A 21,524-nucleotide genomic window follows, 5' to 3' on the forward strand; every position below is an offset into this window, starting at 1 on the left:
AAAGCTAAGCCTGTTAGTGGGAAAGAAGCCTCCAAAGAGCCACTCGACGCCCAAAGAGACCCCCAGATGAAAACAGGTTAAATAGCTCTTCGCAGGCCCGGGTGACTCCTTCGCTTCTGGGTCATTTGGCAATCAGGGGGTAGAAGGAGAGCGGGGAAAAGCCAATCTGCCTGGAACGATCAGATTCCAAATGTGAGGGAGAGTCACCCTGACCAGGGTGCTAATTTTCTGGAGGGGGTAGGAAGGAAAATGGTACAGGGCAAATAAACCCCTTCCCGCAGTCAGCTGGGGTGGGTGGGTGAGCTGAAGCTTGTTTGAGACAAAGAAGCCATCAGCCTCGCGTGGGGAACTGCGCATTCCTTGGGAAGAAAGGGACACACAACCAGAGACGGGAGTGTGCCTGGGGAGTCTGGCTTCCGAGCACCCTGACTTGGACAGGGAGAGCATCTCTGGCAGGAACCTGAGCACAGTGGTCACAGCCACCCAGTACAGGGCAGGGGAGATGCTGCTTGTGGCAGGGTTAGACAGAGCCCTGTATCTCAGGCAGAACATTCCCCCTCACCGCATCTGCTCCAGGCTGGACCTCTGAGGATCTAATCAGTTAAAACAACAGAGACCAGGCCCATCTGAGTGGGGCAGGGACCACCTTTTTGTTCTGTGTTTGTACAGCACCTAGCGCAGTGGGGTCTTGGTCTGGGACTAGGAGTCAAAGGCACTGCAATAATACAAATCAACAATCATCATAAATAAATAAATAAATAATTACCCGAGCGTAACCAAAGGAGCAGCCCTTTACACAGGATTCCCGTCACCCGCATACCCAGGGCACATCTACACTAAGCGAGGGCTGCTGGACTCCATGAAACAGTTGGTTCTCTCTTGACTTTGCTATGGCTCAGAGCCTCGTAAAGCCCCTCACCATGGCTGCTGGGCAGATTCGAGGCATTGCAAGGGATTCTAAACCCTGGCTTGCTGCAATGTCTTTTCACCTAAGGCCAGGTTTACAAGAGGGTTTAGGCACCGAACAGCGAGGCATCTATTGAGATTTATATAAAAGCACCTAAGCAGGTTCAGCACAGAAATCCCATTTGATGTCACTGGGAGTTAGCCATGACCTGCTTAGGTGTTTTTCACTAGGTGCCTAGATGCATTGTTAGGTGCCTAAACCCCTTTGTAAGCCTAGTCCCTATCGTAGACAGGGACTGAGAGTGATGTCCTGAAGGACACTGCTCTCCCCATGGGGATTCTCTAACGAGATCTATGCCTCGGTGAATCCATTACTTTTGCACCCAAGGGCAGCTCACACTATTACAATGCCATCATCATGAGATCTCCAGTCACTAGGGGTTGATCCAAAACCCACGGACGCCAACAGTAGTTCGGACCCTAAATGGGTGAGGCACTGGTATTTCAGGCATCACAGATCCCACAGGGATGAGCGTGTTATAAAATCCCTACACAGAGTGGCTGGAAATTAGACTGAGCCCCAGTTATAAGGCAGGCATCCTATTGCTCATGTCACTTCCATGAAGAGACCCTCTGATTTTAGAATCCCTGGAACCATCTCCAGCAGACTGGAAACAAGGCATAAAAATTTTTTACAGTGAGAGTAATTCACCCCGGAACAATTTACCGAGGGCCATGGTGGATTCTCCATTGCCGACAATTTTTAAATCAAGAATGACTATTTTTCTAACAGATCTGCTCTGGGAATTATTGTGGGGCAGTTCTCTGGTCTGTTACACATGTGATCAGCTAGATGATCACATTGGTCCCTTTTGGCCTTGGAATCTATGAATCAGATGACAGGGCACACGGCAGCTGATGGCTCCTGGCCACGAACCCCTTCAATCCCCATTGGCATGAACTTTTTGCACTTGTTCTTTTCTTTCCAGAGGACATGTTTAAAAGCCCATTTCCATCTGTCTCCTGTATGCAGGGAGCCCTGGACTCTGCAGAGAAGAGGATGAGCCTGCTGAATTTCCATGGCAACCGTGGGAAATGTCTCCATCGAAAGAGAAAGCCTGATAGTTCCCTGAGAGGAGTCCTGAGGCTTTAAAGAAAAGAGCCCTCTGAAATGAGTGTGCCATTAAAAGGGCACCGTCAGGGTCAATAGTATAGCTGTTTGCATGGCCCGTGCCTTTCTTTGTATGGGGATTTTCCACCAATCCCCCTCCCCCCAAACAAATGATTCACTGCTCTTTTTCTCAAAATACAGCAACCCAGTGCTGGTAAGGGACCCTACAGTAACAAAGCAGCGTACACAGCCAGGCATCTCCAATCAATCCTACCATAATAAATCAGACCATCCGGCTCAACACACGAGTGACCCCATAAAAACAAACCAGTGCACACAGATCACAGACTAAGTTCTTTGGGGGCAGGGACCGTCTTTTTGTTTTGTGTTTGTACAGCGCCTACCACACTGAAGCCATGACTGTCACTCCTCCAATACAAATAATGAACAGTAATAACGGCACACACAAGTGACCCTACAATAACAAACCAGCGTGTGTACTTGAGGGCCATTGCTCCAAAGAGACCCTACAAAAACAAATCAGTCCACGCAGCAGGCCAGCACAGAAGCGACCCCGCAATAAACAAACCAGCGTACAACGGAAGATGGGAAAGCGTCGGTGGGTAAGTAGATTTCAGTGCAATGTTTCCCAGTGGGTATTATTAAAAAAAAAAAAAAAAAAAAGCATCAAGAAAGAAATAGCAGTGAAGATACTTCATTGGGTTCCTTTAACACGAAGGATGAAACAGTGAATCCCCTGAGTTTATTCAAGCCCTTCTAGCCAAATAAACATATCCTTTGTGTAGGAGAGACGTTATTTACTGAAGTGTTCTGTACTGCGCGTTACTATCTTTGTACATTTTTCAACGAGCCAAGAAAATTTCATTTCCATTCTGCTGCTTCTAGCGAATGCGCTGGTCCCAGGTCTGCTCCCTGCAGTCAGTGATGGTTGGTAAATAAGAGATAATTAAATGTCATTAATAGCCGCAAGCTAGACTCCCAATAACCACAGATTTGCCAGTGGAAGGGGGTGGGTGGGAGGAAGTAGGAGACGTCTGGAAGATTTACATTGTTACAGTTAAACTCATCCTTCAGACAAAGCCAGGAACAAAGTCTGCAACGATTTTATCAGCCGCAATGGTTAACACTTCCCCAGGGCCTTGCATCTCCAGTGTGCTTCACAAAGGTTCCCCAATTATCCCCGGGAGGGAAGTTTTATTATCCTTGGGCCAGGGCCTCCACTACTGTAAATCACCATATCGCCATTGAAGTCCTGGCCCCCTGCAATGAATATAGGGAAACTGAGGCACAAGGAGATTAAAGACTTGCTCAAGACCACGCAAAATAAGTGGCAGAGCTGGGGTTAGACCACAGGAGGTCCTGTCGCCAAATCCTGTGTGCTGACCACTACGCCATCCCGCTGCTCCTTTCTGGCCTGAGAATCCCAAAAGGTCAACATTTCCCAAGGGCTTTATGCGGCACATAATCGAACGCTCACTTTTTGAAAACAAACCTCTCCCGACACCTTGTGCAAGGGAGGCATTCCACAGCGAGGGCTAGATTTCCCAAAGACTCAGCACTCAAGGATCCCCCAGCCTGCTGGGCTCTCCTGAAAAATCTGGCTCCAAACTCTTCAGTGCTTTTATGCCAAAAAAAGAAAACGTACACAGCCTGGCCGGCTCGCAAGCAACCCTACAATAACAAGCCAGTGTGTCGATCCCACTGCTCGCAAGAAACCCAGTGCATGCAACCCCAGCCTTCACGAGCAACGGTGCAACCACCCCTACTCCAACAGCTACCATCAAACCCTTGAAGGCAGTAACTACTTTTGCACATGGGTCTCAGATGCTGCATTCTTACAGTGCTGAACCAGTTAACAAGCAGGAAGAGGCTGACTCTACGAAGAGCTTCTGTGCCTGTGCATACCGTATAAACACATTCAGGTTTGTGAGGTGCTCGGGTATCACAGTCACAGGGTCCCGGGTAAGTCCCTGGGACATATAGATAAATAGATCTACACACACGTGCGCCATGCAAATACCCCCACACGCATATATTTGCACAACTCAATCACATACCCACGCAGCGTTGGATCGCCCTGGCTCATGGACAGGCAATGGAGCTATGCTGATTTACATCAGGTGGGGATCTGGCCCCAAAGACTTTAATAATCAATAGCCCTGAGGAATACAGAAATACGAGGCTGCCCTTACGTGGCGAATTTTGCTCAGATAGGAGACTTTTAGAAACATGTTGGAATGTCACAGTGGCCCCGGAAGCAGGCTTGGCCTTTCCGATCAGGTACGCAATAAGATGATCTTCCGCAGAGCAGGTGCTAACCCCCCTGCTGCCCAGCAAATATTACATTTCCTCTGATGCTCTGGAGGCCAGAACTGGGGAGTCCCTAACCACGGGGGGGGGGGGGGCGCAAAACGGGGCACATCCCAAGAGGCAGCAGGTTTCCCTGAGAGATGCTGCACAGTTCCAAACCTCTGGTTTATTTGCTCTGGATTAGATTAAGACTTTAAGAGATCAGCCTTAAATCCAGCCCCATGCTGCTGCCTGCACAAAAGGGAAGCTGGTAACAGCTTGCAAGGCCCTAGCCCTGAGAAAGCCCTTTGCAAACCTGAGATGGTGTGCTGCTCCTTGGAAGGGGGATTAGATCCCAGCACCACCTTCCCCACAAGCAGAGGGCTAAAGAAAGAAAGAAAGCGCACGCAGTTATGTCCCTGGGCTCTAGAACAATGGCAGACCAGACCCCCGCGGCCTGTTTGTCTCTTGGGACCTTCCCCTGGATCTCTGGCTTCCCCTTCCTAATTCCAACCCTCTCCTTCCAAGTTCCCTCCTGGCCCTAAGCAAAATAGCGTTTGGAGCACTCGGCGCCTACAACTTGCATCCACGCACAGCAGCTGTCCCAGTCATCTTGCAAGCCCGGGTTGCCACAACCAGGGCAAAGTCTATCCCTCAGGTCTGGCTAAACTGGTTGCAGTCTGCAGCAGCTGTCGCTCCTCCATGCACACAAAGCATTTGCAGCTGCAGCAGCTCAGCCATACCTCCCCATTCTAGCCCATAACGCAGTTTTACTTACTACCCCAAAGTCGCTGGGGCCAGATCCCCAGCTGGCGTCAAGGGGGGTAGCTCCATTGAAGTCCATGGCGTGATGCTGATTGACACCAGCAGAGGATCTGGCCAACTGACCCCAGTAACGGTGCTGGGTACTACAAGACAGGAGATCGGGAGTGTTAGGAGGGACATGTACCTACATCTGTGTTTGTGAGGGAGGTGGGGTGAACCCTGGTCTCTAAACCATTATAAAGTCCCCGACATACCTCTCTGATGCAAGAGCTACTGCAGAAACGCACACCTGATTAGTGCCCAGTCGTCATGGTATTCATGCCAGCAGCCGCACAGACAGACTGGGGCAGAACCAGCACAGCCGGTGCCAAATGGAGGCTCTAGGGCGCAAGGGGCATTGCCAAGTTTGGGGACAGAGGACAAAGAAGGAAGGTGAAACTTCTAACTAATCAACCCTGCCCTTTCCTTCCACCCCACCCCACCCCAGCACCCCTGGCTGGGAAATTGTAGGCCAGAGCCCCTGGGAAACAGAACCTGGCCAGGAGCAGAACCTCTGGGCTGTGGGAGAGAAAAGCCTGAGTAATCATCTGACGAAATGTGCTGTACTCTAAGGGTGGGGACCTTTGTTTGATTTTCTCTGGCTTTGGCACACAGGAGACTGCTGCTGAGGCCTTTATGGGCTAGGTGGGGAAGTATTTACTCTGAGAAGCCGCTCGCTGGGAGCAAGAGAGAGACTGCTGTCGAAACAACAGGAGGAGGGACCCAAAGCAACTTTCCTCTCGCACGTCCGCTCCTCAGCAGCATCTACCCAAGATGTGAAACCGCAGCCCTGCTTCCAAGGCCAGGGTGTCACACAGAGGCTGGGTTTGCAGATCAGGACTCCTCAGTCAGCTTGTATATACAGATACAAGAGTGAAGAACCCCCCCAACCCCCCGCAACTGGAATACATCCGCAAAACTCCTTCGGGGTCAATGAAGGATGTCCAGCTAGTGTACAATGGAGACAATGCTAATGTAGTCTATAAAGCTGTGTCAAGTTATGGCCCATGTCTGAAAATTGGGCCCAGAAGTTTTAGTTTCTAAGGCCATGCGCTCTTTCCTTGGTTTGTCTGCTTTCTTTTCATCTCACATCCCCTGTGTCCCTTACTGCCTTCCCCCCTTGCATTTATTTTCTCTTTTCTCCACCCTCACTTGGATTATCCCTTTCCCCTTCCTCCAGCCTCACATATCTCTTTAGCCTCAGAGACCTCAACCCCGATTTAATGCTAGAAGTTAGCTCTGCAGCTAATGGGTCTTTTTTTCCTCCACTCCTCTAATTTCTCCCAGCCAAGCAGCTGCAGAGACACCATTCAAGCTCAGGGCATGAGCAAACAGTTGTTAATTGCAAAAAGGGTGTGGTTCTTTCTGCTTCCTTGTCCTCTGCCCCAGCACCTTGGAGAGATCTTTAGACCGGTGCCAAATCTGTCCCCCACACTGGTGTCAAAGGCAATGCTGGGATTTGGCCCAGAGTTCACGGAGCAAGACAATATGGAAGGGAACCCAAAGGCCACTGCACTCCCTAGATAAATTCCAGTGCAGATTCTAACAAACTGCTGGGGGACAGATAGATCAGTGATTTGAGCATTGGCCTGCTAACCCCAGGGTTGTCAGTTCAATCCTTGAGCGGGCCATTTAGGGATCTGGGGCAAAAATTGGGAATTGGTCCTGCTTTGAGCAGGGGGTTGGACTAGATGACCTCCTGAGGTCCCTTCCAACCCTGATATTCTGTGATTCTATGTGGGGGTTTGCCTCCTGAGCCAGTCATGTACACAGGAGGGCTCTACCAAAACTGGGGAGCTGGTAGATATGTTTGGGGAAAGGGAGCTGAGCCCTGCTCTGGCCTAGTCCCCTGCCACCTATGTGTAGCAGAGTCCACATGGGATCTGAGGGCAGATTCATGCCCTGGCTTGCTGGGCTGGGCAGCCATTTGCCAAGTGGACAAGCCCTGTGACAACAAATGAGCATCAGGGCTCGGTGGATTAGGCAGCTGAAATAAAAGTTTATAAAAAAGAGTCTCAGCTGGGATCATTCCTTTGGCCCAATGGTTCCAGAACGTTAATTACAGAGGTCACCATGACCCCATCGGGGAGCATTGGTATGTAGCACTCAAATATTTCTCTATGTTAAGTCTCTCTTTTCTATTTCCTTTTCCTCTTCTTCCTCCCCTCTTTCCCTTACGGTTATACTCTCTAGTCTCTAGCAGAAGAACTTTGGCACGGCTGATTCAAGTATCCAGGCAAGAAAGGAAACAAGGCATTAACTCTTACAACCTTTAAAAACAAACAACTGTCACCAAGCTACAAAAATCCCTCAAGGCCTGAGGGTTTCTGAGTTTGAGCTGCCGCCCTGACAACAATTTTTGATTTGTTTCTCGAGCACAGAAAGCTTGAAGCGCACAAAAAGTCCTAACATGCCACTGTAGCACTTTAAAGGTAGGCATAGCCTCAGTTGCATTTAATGATCCCTTTTACTACCCTAAACAATTCCCCTGACTCACTGGTATTTCCTTCCTTTATTACCTGCAGACAGTTACGTTCCACCTCAGCTGTTTGGCAAACTCTACAAGAGCTGGGGGAGATCAGAAGTGTCACTGTACAAAAAATATCAGTGTAAAAATTGCATCAAGGGGCTCCTGACTTGCTTCTCAGTATCTCCAGACCAACTGGGCTCCGTTTACAAGTAGAAAGGTCCTGGGCCAGATCTCCAGCTAGTATAAACCAGCATAGTTCTATTGGCTACAGGGAGCTACACTGATCTGCATCTGTCCCATTGTTTGCAACTGCCAGCCCTTGGATCTGAGAGTCAAGCTGGGGTATTTCCTTCTCATGCATCACAACCAGGCAGGAAGGGTCTGCAAGTCAAATTCTGCTTTCTCTGACATCAGTACATGTCCCTTGCCATCATTGGGTGTTCACAGGAGTGCCAATTAACTCTGATATTGGAATTTTGCAAACAGGGCTGGTGAAGATACATGAGGCGTTGACTCCAGCTTGCTCACTCTTCACTGTGCCAGTGTGGCAGGGCAGACAGGTGTATAATATGGTAAAGTAGGTTCATCAACTCTGGCTCTAAATACATACCAGGAGCTGATCTGATGGGAAAGGAGGGGGCATTTTTTCACAGTCATTTGACAAACAGAATCACACCTTAAAGTGTGAAATAGATTTTAAATGGTGTTAAAGGAAAAACATGCAAGCTGTTTATCATTCTGATTTCATCAGCCTAGCCATGTGCAGGTGAGTTCCAGCCTGTACCCCCATTCTCCTTTGATGTGCCCATGTAATTCCATTCAACTCTAATGTGATGCATGCCTTTGATAGGAAGATCGATCCCACATAACTGCATGCAGCTTAAAACACAGACCTCCATTTTTTCCAAGCCACTGGAGAAAAAATTCAGTAGAATGCTCTTGCAACAAAAAGTGTCCCTCTTCCCACCCACCCCCACCACCTTCAACCCACCCACCATCAGTATGGAGGGAGTGGAAGGTCTCTGCCAGCAGAGAAAAGCTGTAGCAGGACAGAAAATAAGAGATTCCCCCTTCTCCTTGACTTCATTGGCAGTTTTGCCTGAATAAGGACTTTGGGATGGGGTGGGGCCTTTTTACCTGTCCATAACACCTTCCAACAAAGGAGCTCACTGTATAAAAGCATTAATAGATAGCTGACTAGAGAGAGAATGGGGCAGAGGTGGGATTTTCCAGTTGACGAGATACCACTGGAAATGTCAGTGCACTAAGATCCTAGATGCAAAGCTCGGCTTTGCTCGCCGAGGAGCAGGGACAGTTCCTAAACAGAATCCGACAACAGGGACGAACGCTGTGCAAAATGTTTGCAAAGAAAAAGATCCAAAGCAGATGAAACTCATCTGGTTTGGAGGCTACGAACACCAGACTCGCTCACAAGGCTCAGAGAGCTTTGCTGAGGCTCTTGAACCTGCAGAGAGAACCCAGCTGCAGCCCCCTACTAAGCAAAACCCAGCTAGATGAGAATGTCCAACAGCCAAATTGCCAAAGAAAACTCATGTGATTTTTGCATGTAACGCTTGGGCTGGCTTTGAGACCTTTGGACACCAGAGATACTCTGCTTCTTGTTCACCTGGCTGGAAACCCACAAGGAATGAACTCTTCACTCTCGCTCACTCAACTCTCCCACCCAAATAGGGAATGGCGCCCCCAGGAGGCAGGGGGACTTACACTGTGACACAGCTCTGGCCAAATCCTTCTCAAACGTTTTGCCTGATCGCTTTTGGGAGCATCTGCTGAATGAGCCAATCGGAGTTTTAGCATTCACTGTAACGAAAGCTGGACGGTGGCTCTCAGAGATGTGCCCAAACCTCAGCTCTTATCTTTTGGGGAAAATTTGGATCTGAACACTGCACTGCAGGGCCAACTCCACGCAGAACAGCAACACGCATAAGACCTAGGGGAGGTAGTGTGACCTAGTGGACAGAGCACTAGATTGGGACTCAGCAGATCTGGGTTCTATTCCCAGCTCAGCCACTTGGGCAAGTCACTTCACTCCTGGGGCTTCTGTTTCTCCATCTGTGAAGTGGGGAGAATGGTCTGGACCTCCTTTGTAAAGTGCTTTGAGATCTCTGCATGACTAAGAGGTAGATATTATTTGTATCATAATGATCCTCCTCCAATGAGTCAATGAGATCTTTGCTATTGACTTCAACAGACTTGGGATCAAGCCCTTTGAAAGCAAAGAACAAACCTACCTTAAACAATGAGCTCATTAATTAAAATTAAATCCGCAGCGAAACAGGTTGGGTTAGGGCAAGCTCAGATAGCACTCCCAACTGTTGTCGACTGCATGCAAACCAGCAGAAGTGTTAAGCAGGGGACCGGCAGGCCTGGGGGCATGTGGGATTGTAGGAAACCTCGACAATCTTTGGGGTTTCACAAAACATGTCTCAGTTTCCCTAGGCTCTCTCTCGCCCTCACTGAAGCTGGCCCCAGAAATCAGGGAGTGTTCCAAAGCCAGGTTCCAGTTCTGTGTCTCCAGCCCTCCTGGAACAGGAAGTTTGAGACGTCTCAGACAACTAAAGAGGAGAGACCACACGCTGGAGAAGAATCTGACACCTTTTAGCAGCCCGTGTAGGACTAAGGAAGCCAAAGTAGTCTTCAACTCTAATCCAGTGGCCATAAATGCTTTCAGAGGAGGCAGGTATATGCCACCGTCAGGCAACCCAAAGTGGATAAACTCAGATGGAGCCTGAACCTTTGACCAAACTACATTTCTTCCTCCCTCGCCCGCCCCTTATCCCTATGCTGGCTCTGTATCTTGGGTTCTAGTCAGGAACATAAGCTGATCCCCTGAAAAATCACGAGGAAGAAAGGCTGTTTCCTCTGCCTTTTGAGCCTCACCAAGAGGGAAGATCCCCAGATATCTCACAAGGGAGCCTGTTCTTCCTAGTTTTCCAGCCCAATCCTGTAGACCCGGTGGGTAAAAAGAAGCTTCAGATTAAAATAGGATAGGAGAGTGTTAATAGGCAGCTCCTATGGGGTTTTTTTTTTTTTGGTTTTTAAGCTAGGATGAGACTTTGGAAAGGAATTCAGCAAACACATCACAACAGCTAAAAACAATATTTAACAACTGGTGGCACCTATGGATCTCAAAGCACTTGGCAAAAGTTGTTATGCCCATTTTGCAGAAGGGGAAACAGAGGCATGGAGCATTTAAGTGACTCGTCCAAAGTCACACACGGAGTGAATGCCAAAGTCAGGAATCCAGGAGTCAGGCTTCTTGGCCTGGTGGTTTAAGCAGAAGACAACACTGCCTCCCATTAAAAAAAAACAAAACAAACAATTGTATATGAAAAAAATCTTACTAGCTCTTTCTTTCTCTCTGTGCCCAAAGGGAGCTGGACAAAGTTACCAGCCCCCCTTGTGTGGCCCTTTGGAGATCCATCTTACCTTCCTGTATCCTCCGCACTGACCCGGTGGCTTAGCTCTGGAGGGCACCCAGCCCTTCATCCTCAGAGGGCTAAAGGGAGACGGAGGAACAACTGCCTGCGGGAGGCAGGCCAGTGAGAGCACGAGGTAGGTAACTGTATAAACGAGGAGGATGCCTCAAGGCATCAGGCTCCAAAGAACATTAGCTGAACTGCTTTGCATAGTCAGAATGCAGTTGATGGGGCAGCCGGGGCCTTCTCTCCTTGTGCCAAGTTTCTGGTGCTGCCTGGAAAGGGCCACATGACAAAGGCAGGTCCCGGGCATGTTTTCTCCTGTACCCAGAGGCTAATGGTCCAATTTATGACCCTGTTGCAGTAGGGAGCCAGGAAACAGCCCTGCCAGCAGCGGGATTCCAAGCCCCGTTCCCCAGCTGATCCCCTCCACGAGCTGTTCCCACAGGGTAGGAGAGAGGCAGGCCTGGGACCCCATAGCCTCATTAAGGCACAGCCCTTCATTGGCACCAGGGCAGGGCTGCAGCAGGGGGAGTGCCGGGAGGCTCCGAGGCTCTCCGGGTGAGCACACGTACTGCACCGTGCACTTCCCACAGCAGCCAGCTCGCTCTGTGGAGCCATACAGAGCAGGCAGTGCAGCTCTCTGCCGCCTCCGGAGGGCGCTAGGAGGGAGTGGTCCCTGCACTCCAGAGAGCCCACCATGCCCACTCCCCTGCACAGGGAGGAGGCGGAGTCTTTGCACCCTCTCCATCTGGTGCACCCTCTCTCTGGCAAGGCACCCATCTCCCTCAGCCCTGGAGCCAACTAATGCAGTTTACAGTGCCTACATACCGCCCATGCCTCAGCCACCTTGGTGGGCATTGGGGGAGAGATTAGGAGGCCTAGCTGGTGCCTGCTGCAACAACCTGGCCCTATGGGTGTGTAACGTCACCCTCCAGTGGCTGGGCTGATCGAGGGCCTGTCACTAACCTGCAGCTCCGATGGGACCTGCTGCCCCTCAAGAGGCTAAGGGCTGTGCTGAAGGACCAGGGTTTTAGCCCCAGCACCCTGAGAATTAGTGTGCCCCAGTGGGGATGTAAGGGTTCATGAGGGCCTGACAGTGCTCCTCTTCCCCCTCCCCCTCCCGCACCTCCACCTTGGTGTGGGGAGACAGTTTGAGGCCATGCCCATGGAGCGGAGCATTTGGCAGGAGGGTTGGCAGAGGGAGCCTAGGGTTGCCAACAGGCCTGAATTATAAGGGACATCCCTTATTTAAATAAAAAAATCACCTGTCCCTTACTAAATCAGGCCGGGATGCCTTTTATCCCAGGCCACTCAAGTGGCGCTTACCCCATGGCTGCCATATGGGATCAAAGGCATCCCCAGGCCAATTTAGCATGCGACGGGGAGGCAGCTGGTGTTGTGACCTGGCGCACAGGGTCACGATGCCACTCAAAGTTGGCCCAGTGCCCCCACCCCCGCCCCCACCAGGCACGTCCTGGATTTTTGAAAGACAACATTGGCAACGCCGGAGGACCCAGTTTCGAGACTCTCTGCATATCACATAGGCCAATGCCCCAGCTCTCTGAGCCTGCACCATGCTGTGAGCCCAAAGGATGTGGCAGGCTGCAGAGATCTCAACAATCCCCAATTGCAGGGGTGGATTTGCAGGTGTCGCCATTGGTAACTGGTTCAGCAGCCCCCAAGGCTGGCCTTATGCCCGGCTGTAAGCATCCCAGGGGGAGAGAGCCAAGGGCTGAGCTGCTTGGCTCTGCTTGCTTCTCCCACACATTCCCTCGCCAGCTGGGACCAGCTGGTCATAGAAGCAAGAGCGTCTAACCTGGGAGCAGTGATGCATGGCCTCTGAAGCCCAGAGGCTCAGATCAGCTAAGGACCAAGAGAGGCAGAAGCTTTTGCAAAACTCGCCTGCAACTCTTGAGTCTGCAAACCGTGGCCTGGAAAGATTTGCAAATGAGCACCCTGGGGAAGACTCAAGTTTCTACCCATTGTGGAAGTTCTCCCCGTGTCCATGCTCACCTCCCAAAGCTCACCAGTTAAATTATCCCTTCCCACTCCCCTGGGCCCCCCATACCTCTCAGCAGGAGTTCTCCAAAGACCCAGTGGCTGACTCAGCTGTGCTCTCGACAGCAGCCTTTGCTCTTCAAAACGGCTGCAACGACAGCCAGCCTCCGCTCTCCCCAGCCTCATGCCTCAGTTCTGGTCCCGTGGTGGCTATGCCACCTCCACAGGAAGCTTCACTACAGTGCCCCTAGTGGGCAGGGTCCTCAAGTGCATCGGCAATCACATCCCTGCTGTCTGTGGTAGGTCCTACTTGGATCCAGGGTTTGGGTTCAGCTGCTCAGTATGGATTCAATGTCCCCTCCAAGTCTGGGTTTGTTTGGAACTGGAGTCTTTGTTTGGGCCCATCCCTGCTCTCCAGGTTCCCCAATCTACACAGCTGCCTCCAGCCACCCGGAAAGAGAACCCCACGTCTTCCAGAGCCTCCGTCCTCATCCCAGATAAACCCTCTCTCCCAAATAAGGGTGACAAGTAGCCAAAGCTGCTGTGTGGGAGAATCGGCTGGAGATCCCTTCACATTTTACTTCACACTGGCTCCCACGAATCTGAGGACCAGGAAAGCTCAGCCAGGCCAGATCACCGTTCCCAATGGAGTACAATAATCCCTGCTTTATCCTGCTGCTCCTCACCCACTGCCTTTGAGGTTGTCTCTCAGTCCCTTCCTTCCCACCTTGTGCTGGACACATGCCCTCCAGACCCTTGTCTGACAAGGGGTTACTAGGATACCACTGCCTCTGACATCCCAAGGAGATAGGCACTCTAGAAATACTACGGGTTACCTCAGATTCACTGGAATCGGCCTGAGGACAGAGTCAGCTTCAGCTGATTGTGAATGGGGAGCACCGGGAAATGAAGGCTGTCAAAGTCCAGCAGGTTGGGTGCGAAAGGATTACCAGCCTATTTGCTCTGCCAGCCAGACATCTGGTGGCGAGAAGGAAATGAGATGGTTTTATTGAGGGCCATGAGATTAACTATGAAAGTGGATTCTAGGTGTTCCCGTAACCAAACAGGGCTAAGGGAGAAGGGGCCTCAGTAAACCAACCCAGGCCACCCTCATGGAAGGCAGCTCACAGCCAAGGTTTTCACAAGTGATGAGTGATTCCAGGCACCGCCATTTTTGTGGACAAACTCCCTCTCTTTGGGGCTGCTTGAGGGGGGACCTGGGGCAGAATTTGGCCCAGGATGTTCAGAGCAAGGACTCAGAAGCTCTTCGTTTGAGAGCTGTCCCTGGTTCTGGATCCAGGGGGGTTCTGAGCATGCTGAATTGAGAACAGGGGTGCAAGGCGTGCTAGGCCTAGCTTTTTGCTCCGGGATGGAATGAGCTGGATACATGACCAAACAGCATCCCCTACCCTCAGGGCTGTGGGATCGCCTCCCCAGAGAGCACAAAACGGACATGGGCCAGAACAACACCAACAATGCTCTGTGAGGTTCAGAGGTCCCTCAAACACTGTAGCCTCACAGACTTTTAAATGATCCAGACCTGTCCTGTTCACTCAGTTCATCTCCTGGACCTGGCAAGAGCCCGGACTATAGACAGGCCAGGTGAACTTTGATTTCAGCAGTGGAGTACGGTTGGTGGTCTGTATGTCTTGTCTAGGTTTCCTCCACTTCACGGGGGCGGGGAGGATGGAAATCTCAGGATACAGAATCCAGTCTAGTTCCCTCCCATTCTCTCCTTTTCCTAAGGAACGGTCACATGCCCCAAAAGTTTTGGTGTCAATGCACCGTATTGATCTCTGATGCCAACTCAACTGACTGCCAGGGAGGCACATGGCCTGTTAAGGATGACAGGGAAATATGTCTGGGTGCTGTTGCATTTAGGACTTTGAAAAAAGATTTTGCCTCTCTCTCCTGTCTTTCCATCTCTCACTGGACCTTGCTGACAACCTTCCTCCTGGGCAATTCTCTTCCTAGCTGACTTTTCTACAAGTTATTGTTGGGTTATTAAAAAGAGAGCACAGATCAGCTTTCCTCCCCCACCCCCTCCAACGACAGCAAATACACAGATCCCCACTCATTTACCTGCACCCGATGCGGAGACTCTTGGGTGCCGTCTTTGATGTTCACACAGATCTCTGCAGCCCAGGTCAAGCTGCCCTCTCCACCTGCCACCTCTCCATTCCCACTGGGAGGTGGAACAGCAGAGAGGGAAGGGAAGTGGCTAGCTGACTATCTTAATTAAGCACCAACCTGTGTGTGTGTCCCAGGGGAGCGGTGGAGCTTGGTGTTCCCCATCAAAATCCAGAGAGCCCCTATTTATATCAGCACTTGCCTCCCCCTGTAAGTCGCTTGCCCCACAGAGACGCCTGCCCATGAGAAAGCTGGTATTGTAAGGGATTTGGCATCAGAGGTGTCATTTGTGTTTCACTAACCGAGCATAACCATAAAAATGAGACCCAGAGCCAATTTGCCTTTGGCACTGAAAACCATGAAGGGCAGCCCTGAGACATGGACGGCCTGGTTAAAAGGGTTAACAGCACCCACTGTCCTTTTACAAATACGCCCCCAGCCCTTTGCATGCCCAGCTTAGCTAAGCCAGTCACTGAAACCTGGTGATCTGTATACTAACAATTGTCATTGTTTATACTGCGTGGTATCTAACAAGTACTTTACCCTTCTATGGGCCATCTACGCGAGGTTCTCCAGGGGCACTTATTTAATCAATGCACTAATTATATCAGTTAAGCCCTCAAATACTCCCAGACACAAGCGTTATTGTCTAAATTTCATAGCTGGGTAAACTGAGGCACGGTTGTTTTTTTAAGTCAGTGGTCGTATAGCAACGCAGCTAGATACAGAACCCAGGAGTCCTGACCCCCAGTCCCTCATTCTAAGCTCTAGCGGGGGATTTTCGAAGGCACTAACGAGAGTTAGGTGCCGACTCCCATTGACTTTCAGGAGGAGTTGGGTACCTAATTCCCATTTGTGCCTTTGGATATTTGCCCCCTAGGATTGTAGGAGTCATCTACTGGATCAGTATCTTTTCCTGAGGAGTGGCTGATCCCAGCTGCTTCAGAGGAAGGTGCAAGAAATCTTGAAGTAGGAAGTTTTGGGACAACCTGGAAATATCTCAGAACCACCCCAGATATTTCACCAGGTCGTTCAAAACAAGGGGAAGAAAAAGCCAGGTGACCACGTCACAGAATCAGCCAGCTGACCTCAGATGACACAGGACAGGAGATGAGAGAAAAAGGGCTGGATCAGAGCGGAGATGGAACAAACCTAGGAGATCTTAGGGTCCAGGGTGTACCCCCCACCACCATGGAGGGTAAGTCGGACATAACACTGAAGCGAGACTATCTTAGGCGGACTTACCCGTTAGGTGTGCAGAGATCTGCGGGTTCTCAGCTGTAGCATCAATCCAGAAAGAAAGTTAGAAAAGTTCTCCCCCTTCCCTTCAGAGTCTCAGGAAGGCATGGGGAGGGGACAGAGGCGCGGACTGGGGTGCAGGGACTTGGCTCGTGGTGAGTGCTGGGCAGGGGGGTGGGACGAGAGCCCTACCCCTGCGTCACTCACCCGGACACTGTTTGCAGGAGGCGGAGTGTGCCAAGAAGCATCAGCCCTCTGAGAAGTGCCACCAGAAGAGACCGCCACGGGATGGGGGAGGCGTGGGAAAGAAGTGGTGGGCTATGGAGAAATGCACTCAGCTAAAGGCATCTGTCTCTCGATATGTACCCCGACGCTGAGCGCTACAATGCAAAGTGTTCCGCAAAGGCCTCCTTTGCCCATTATATCTAATTCCTTCCTTATTTACCTGAACAAACAAGCAGTGTGCTTACCTCAGCTGGAGGTGTTTGAATATCCTAGCCCAGGGTTAACCCTTTAGGGGGATCATCCTTCATGCACAGGCCCTTGCTGGGACTCAGAGCCAGGAATCTTTCCTCATCCCCCCCTTGCCCACCCTCCCCACAACACCACTACCTTGCCCATCTAACCTTTAACCCCTTCAGAACCGCTGCCGGTACGATGGACCCTTGCTGCCAGCACTGTTCAAGAGGGAAGACGCAGGGTCCTTGTAGGCTGGCGTGGAAGGGGGATAAGAAGGTTCCTTGCTACGTACCGCCAGATGGAGTGGGCGGCTTGAAAGGAAGGCCCTGCACTATTGTCAGGGTCCCAATGCCCCACTGGTGCCGTGGGGTCCGTGCTGCCCAGCTGGATGAGATGGAGCCCCTTCTCCTGACTCCATGGGAGCCTCTAACCCTAAAAGTCTTCTCTAGTTCTGTTGTACCCTTTGGCGCAGAACCATCTCCTCCTATTCTGTTGGCTCCTCTTCACATAGATCCACTCCCCTTCCGATCTCACGGGACCAATTCTTTCTCTGGAACATGAGCTACAAATTGTGATAAATCTATCCCCGCGCAACAGATGCTGAGGGGCCCAAGCTGAATGGCAGGAAATTCAGAATTAAGGCTGCTCCAGCCACCTCTTAATCAACTCAACTGTCCCCAGCATTACAGAGCCCTCCACCGGTGTGTGACGTGACCGTGACAGCCGCTAAGGGGCAAATGCACTTTTACGTGGCATGTCTATCGTACCTTCCTTCCTTAGCTCTTCATCCGCTGAAATGCTGCGGCATATGGGACAGAATATGGCAGCTGATTGACAGGATAGGGCCGGAGAGTGAAGAGGAATACTGGGACTGAGTCTCCCACACCAGGGCAAGTCCAAAGTAACTCCGTGGAAGCCAGAGGACTCAAGCCAAGTGGTGAGAGGTAGCTCAGGCCCACTGCACCCAGCCGAAACCACAAGTTAAAATTAGCTTGGCAGGATGTACGTAGCTATACCACAATTCAGCCCAGACACCAGGGACAGAGTAAGTCATACAACAGATCTCTGGATTGGCATCAGCCCATCTATTGCACTTACCAGCGGCATCCCACATCCTTCTAACCTCTTCTCAGGATCATGAGGGCAGAAGTCTTATCCCTCTGCTCCCTCTCACCCTGCTTTCCAAGCATGGCTTCATCTTTGCTTCTTCAGGCTGATACAAGTCCCATCCCTAGGAACTGTCCAGCCAGCCAGCCAGTGCAGAGGCTCTGCGAATGATAAGCACTGCAGCGCACACACGCTGATAGGCTCACAGATGTTTGTTTACATCCTTGAAGTTCCACGCACACTTCCCCGCATCCCATTCACAAGAAGTGCTCACTTCGTGGGCTGTCACATCAAACAAAGGTATGCATGGCACACTCCAGGCTGGCACATACTATTTGCACATGCAAGGACAACCAGTGTCCCCAGACTCAGAGGCTATGCATGCAGACATACGAGAGCCATTTAGACACATCTGCTACACACAGGCACAATGACAACTGCATGTGCAAACAGGTCCACGTGTGCAAAAGCTCAGGCCACATATCAAGGGCCATATGCAGACAAATCCTTACATACACTTACAAGCAAGCATAGACTTATACCTGGATACACACAAGCAAACAAGTCCATATGTAACCATCTCCAGGGTTCCATATATACGGACAGGGTCACATTCAGGCACATGCAAAGGTCATACACAGCACATTCATATGCACATGGAGAGATGCCAAAGGACACAAACAGAGACGTCCATAGAATATATAAATATGCAGATCCATATAAACTACAGATTGGTGTGTATGTGAGAACAATGACACACAAATCCAAATCTATATAAGAACAGGCCCATATGTGCAAACAGAGGTTTGTACACAAACAAGTGCAAGTATGTACATGTGTACACACACACACGTACATACACACACACACACGTGCATGTGTGTAGATACAGACCAACAGCCCAGGAAATAAAAGCAAGTCCAGATGTAGCATCAACATGTGTGGTTCCTATACAGAGCGGTGAATCCTTCTGGACATACACATGTGTGTGTGCACACAGACACACCCGTACACATGTCTGTACATGCGGAGCACATTTTCCATCCCGCAAACCACTTTAGTCATCCCTCCCCGCACCCGCTCCCCACAACCACCACCAGGCTTCTGTAGGAAGCAAATATTCTCAAGACCTTAACAAGGCAATTGCTCTAGGCCCACCATCAACAGATAACGCTTCCCAAAAGAAAAGGGCTATCCCCTGGGACCCCCTCCCCTTTCAAGCTCTCAGAAGAGTTTATCTGCCTGAGGGTTAAACCAGCCTGAACAGCCAGGGGTGGCATAGCAGGGGCTGAGGCTTGGCTGCCCTGCAGTCCTGTGGCCACCACTTCCTCCAGTTGCCGTTAGCAGGAGCTCCCACTAAGACAGCCACATTCCAACGCGCTCTCGCCCCTTTAATCAACCTTTTCCTTCCCGGCAGCAATCCCGTCTTGCCCCTTTTTTCTAGTCCCCTAGCTTCCCTTCTGAGCTCCATTTTTCTTTCCTCTGCCTTTTCCTTTGCTTCTTGTCTCCTTTCACCTTATGCACCCCCTTTGCACGGGGATAAAAGGCGGCAAGGCGGGAGGCAGTGGAGAATCAGGCCCACTGTGCCTTTAGGAACACGCTGCCCAAGCTGGCAATCCAAACCTAACTTCCTATAGACTAGAGAGATGCGTAGATGCTCTTTAGCCCCTGCGTAGAGCAAATCTCTGATCGCCACTGAAAACAGCCAGCATCAAACAAATGTTTCTTTGTTATCACAGAAGGAACTGTGCAAACTCGCCACTGCTTTTCGGAACACGTTAAAGTGCCACTTAGCAGCCCGGGACGCACGCACCAGACTCACTCCCCCAGCAACAGCTCATGCAGCGGTTGACCCACGGGCCCCGGAGGGGAAAGGTCCTCATTTTCTCTATCAGGCCTGTGCCAATGGAAATGGCTTTTAAAACCCACAACCCAGATAAGCGCACAATCAAAAAGCTCTTTTGCTAGTAAAAATAAAGGAAGGCTGCGCATTAAAGTGCCACAAGCAAGCGGCAGCAGCCTTGGCACACGGGCCCCACGCACATTCCCACGCTATCGCCAGCTCAGGGGGCTCAGCCTCCCTTTTGAAATGCATCAATGTTATCTTATCGGGGGGGAGAACATTTCCCCTAGATTACAGCTTTGGCTGCTGCAGGCGAGCTTTCTTTGTTCGTTTCCATGAGCGCTTTGTCATTAGAGTCCGGCCCGTAACACGTGGCAGGCAGCACGGGCTGCTGGTTGTGTACCCACACTGGGGACAAGCTCCCTGGAACAGCTGCAGCTCTACGGCTAGCGGTTCCCCCTTGGGCAGAAGTATCCTGCATGCCCTCGGCTCGCCCCAGCCCGCCCACATGGGTGCCCTTGTGATCGGCAGCAGATGTTTGTTAAGTAGATTTTGTGGGTGAGCTATGCACATATTCCACATCTCCCTAGGGTTTCAGTCTAGCCTACAGCTGATCCAATGACCGCATCTAAGGTACCGAGTGGGCCCCAGTTATGGTAGTATCAGAGCATCTTGCAACATGCCGTGTTCTCAACATACTGGTGGATGTAGGAAAGAGCCTCATTTTACAGACAGGGAACTGAAGCAGAGAGAGACAGTGACATGCCCAAGATCACGCAGGAAGTCTGGGAGAGCAGGGAATTGAATCTAGGTTTCCCAAGTCCAGGCTAACACCTTGACCCCAGGCCATCCTCCTGTATGGTGATGCCGACATCTGCCCACTAAGAAGTTAGGCTGAGAATCATCAGCTCACTTCACACAGGCCACCAAGCAACCTTTAGATGTCAACAAGCAGAGACAGGCCAAGACACATGCTGGCCTAATATCCAGGGATGTAGGCTCAAGCTGTCAGAGAGAGACATGCCACCTACAAAATTTGGGGTCAGAGTCCATGCGTCTCCATAAAAGCATCAGGGATGTTCGGTTCTGGGGTTTGGGAATGAGTCCTTCTCTAGTGGAAACTTTCATTCACTACCCACTTGGACTGGGTGCTGACCACACTGAAAAGGTCCATGGCCCATTAGCCATCCTGTCCCCAGAATATTTCTATTTGGATATGAACCTTTTCCCACCTGGCCCTGTTTCTCCTTCCTGACCCCCCACCCCAACCCTGGAACTTCCATAATCTGGCGGTCGGGATGCCATGAAATTAACTGTGCCGGGACCAACCCAGCATTCATTCACAACTTCACTGCAGGACGCATTCGGGCTCTGAACCAGGAAGCAACCACAGTTGAAACACGAGCACCATCTTTGATCACTAGCGAACATAGAGTAACTAGGTCAATCGAGGGGGGGAGAGTCCCAGGTGCACCCATGGATTTCATCAGCATGGGTTGCAAAGGGTCTGACCCGAAGAGATGCTCAGCAGTTGCAACTCCGGGGGGATCTAAGCACCTCAATGTCAGAGCCAAATTTCTCTTGGTTGCTCATGGAGTTTCTTGCCTTCTGGGATACTAAGGAATAATGGGCCTTCTCGTGTCGATGGTAAGACCCTCACTGACCACAAGGAGATTTGGATCAGATCCCAGCTCTGAGCTCCTC

At 50.8% G+C, this 21,524-nt stretch overlaps 1 protein-coding gene across 3 annotated transcripts in view; it reads right to left on the reverse strand.

The window, feature by feature from the left end:
• The window catches only part of SPDEF (SAM pointed domain containing ETS transcription factor), a 57,419-nt gene that overhangs the window by 11,514 nt on the left and 24,381 nt on the right, over positions 1-21,524 (reverse strand). Inside the window, exon 1 of one of the 3 annotated variants that reach the window (XM_073319469.1) lies at positions 11,052-11,114. The exons of the other annotated variants lie outside the window; for them this stretch is intronic. The gene's annotated coding sequence lies outside the window, so the exon portion shown is untranslated. Of the gene's footprint in view, positions 1-11,051; positions 11,115-21,524 lie in introns of those variants that run through there. 3 annotated transcript variants of the gene reach the window in all.

This window comes from Lepidochelys kempii, chromosome 21, assembly GCF_965140265.1.
Source record: "Lepidochelys kempii isolate rLepKem1 chromosome 21, rLepKem1.hap2, whole genome shotgun sequence".
In the NCBI taxonomy this organism is placed as follows: Eukaryota; Metazoa; Chordata; order Testudines; family Cheloniidae; genus Lepidochelys; species Lepidochelys kempii.